The following is a 2,500-nucleotide window of genomic DNA, read 5'->3' as shown; positions in this document are numbered from 1 at the left end:
GCAGGTTGCATTTCTTCAGCTGCCGTCGAAAGTACATCCTCTGTTGAGCTCTCTTGGCGAGGGAGCTGATGTTCAGTTCCCACTTGAGGTCCCGGCAGAGAATAGTGCCCAGGAAGCGGAAGGACTCCACAATTTTGACTGCGGAGTCTAACAGGGTGATGGCGGTGAGTAGGGCTGTATTCTTCCTGAAGTCCACAACCATCTCAACTGTCCTTAGAGCATTTAGCTCTAAGTTGTTCTGGCTACACCAGGTCACCAGGTTGTCAGCTTCCCACCTATAGTCAGACTCATCCCCACCAGAGATCAGCCCAATGAGGGTGGTGTCGTCCGACAAACTTCAAGAGTTTGACGGACAGATGATTGGAGGCGCAGCTGTTGGTATACAGGGAGAAGAGCAGTGGGCAAAGGACGCAGCCCTGAGGAGTTCCCGTGCTGATGGACCTGGAGTCAGAGACTTCTGTTCCCGGCTTAACGCACTGCTTCCTGTCAGAGAGGAAGTCTGTGATCCACCTGCAGGTGGAGTAGGGCACGTTCAGCTGGAAGAGCTTGTCCTGAAGCAGGGCAGGGATGATGGTGTTGAAGGCAGAGCTGAAGTCCACAAACAGGATCCTGGCGTAGGATGCTGGGGCGTCCACATGCTGTAGGGTGAAGTGGAGGGCCATGTTAACTGCGTCGTCCACAGACCTGTTGGCTCTGTAGGCAAACTGAAGGGGGTCCAGGAGAGGGTCTGTGATGGCTTTGAGGTGTGCCAGGAGCAGGCGCTCAAAAGACTTCATTACCACAGATGTAAGGGCGACCGGTCTGTAATCATTTAGTCCTGTTGGCCTTAGCTTTTTGGGCACAGCGATGATGGTGGAGGACTTGAGACAGGCTGGTACATGGCATGTCTCCAGGGAGGTGTTAAAGATGTTGGTGAACACCGGAGACAGCTGGTCAGCGCAGTGCCTGAGGGTGGCTGGAGAGACAGAGTCCGGCCCGGCTGCTTTGCGTGGATTCTGCCTCTTGAAAAGCCCATTAACTTCTCCCTCCTGAAAGGAGAGAGTCGTTTCTGTAGTATGGGTGGGGGATGGGGCCTCTTGGGTGGGAAGGGGTGGTTCAGGACAGTCCAATTGTCTTTCAAATCTACGGTAGAACTCGTTCAGGTCGTTGGCTAGGCGGGAGTCGTTAGTGGTGTGGGGCGCTCTGGGTTTGTAGTTGGTGATGTGCCTGAGCCCTTTGGCAGACAGAAGCAGCGTCGTTAGTAGAGAACTGGTGTTTTAGTGTCTCTGAGTACAGTCGTTTAGCCTCTCTCACCGCTTTGCTAAACCTGTTCTTCGACTCCTTGAATCTGTCTCTATCCCCACTCCTAAACGCTTCCTCCTTCTCCAACCTCAACCTTTTGAGCTTTGCTGAGAACCAGGGCTTGTTGTTGTTAAAGTTCACCCTGGTACGTGTTGGGATACAGCAGTCCTCACAGAAGCTGATGTACACAGCCTCTGTGAGTTCATCCAGACTATTGGTAGCAGTCGTGAACATATCCCAGTCAGTACAGTCTAAGCACGCCCGCAAATCTTCCACAGCCTCACTGGTCCACTGTTTAGATGTCCTCACAGCAGGTTTACAGAGTTTTAGTTGCTGCCTGTATGCACGAATCAGGTGGACCAAGGGAGTTCTGTGCGAGCCGAACAGCCCCGTGACCCACAAGAGAAACATCCCCGCCAAATTCGAGCGTTTGACGGGTCTATCCGTGAAAAAATATTCACGTTTTTGAGTGCACATGCATTTCTGCTGCAAATGCCTCTGGAAGTTTCATGCCGTTCGTATGCCAATTGTGGCAACACGAAAATGACCCGTTTTCCCATTCCGAGGGATTTCTGTGCGACCCTAACAGCCCCGTGAGCCACAAGAGACACATCCCCGCCAATTTCTAGCGTTTCACGGGGTCTATCCGTGAAAAATATAGACGTTTTTGAGTGCACATGCATTTCTGCTGCAGATGCCTCTGGAAGTTTCATGCCGTTCGTACGCAATGTGGCAACACGAAAATGACCCCTTTTCCCATTCCGAGGGATTTCTGTGCGACCCTAACTAACAGCGCCCGTGAGCCACAAGAGAGACATCCCCGCCAATTTATAGCGTTTCACGGGGTCTATCCGTGAAAAATATAGACGTTTTTGAGTGCACATGCATTCCTGCTGCAAATGCCTCTGGAAGTTTCATGCCGTTCCTATGCAATGTGGCCACACAAAAATGACCCGTTTTCCCATTCCGAGGCATTTCTGTGCGACCCTAACAGCCCCGTGAGCCACAAGAGAGACATCCCCGCCAACTTCTAGCGTTTGACGGGGTCTATGCGTGAAAAATATTAAAATTTTTGAGTGCACGTGCCTTTCTGCTGCAAATGCCTCTGGAAGTTTCATGGCGTTCCTATGCAATGTGGCAACACGAAAATGACCCCTTTTCCCATTCCGAGGGAGTTCTGTGCCACGCTAACAGCCCCGTGAGCCACAAGAGACACATC

The sequence above is a fragment of the Petromyzon marinus genome, unplaced genomic scaffold, assembly GCF_048934315.1.
Source record: "Petromyzon marinus isolate PM22_M1 ecotype Great Lakes invasive population unplaced genomic scaffold, UKy_Petmar_22M1.pri1.0 PM_G_Scaffold_43, whole genome shotgun sequence".
NCBI classification, from domain to species: domain Eukaryota; kingdom Metazoa; phylum Chordata; class Hyperoartia; order Petromyzontiformes; family Petromyzontidae; genus Petromyzon; species Petromyzon marinus.
This window is presented reverse-complemented; position numbering follows the sequence as displayed.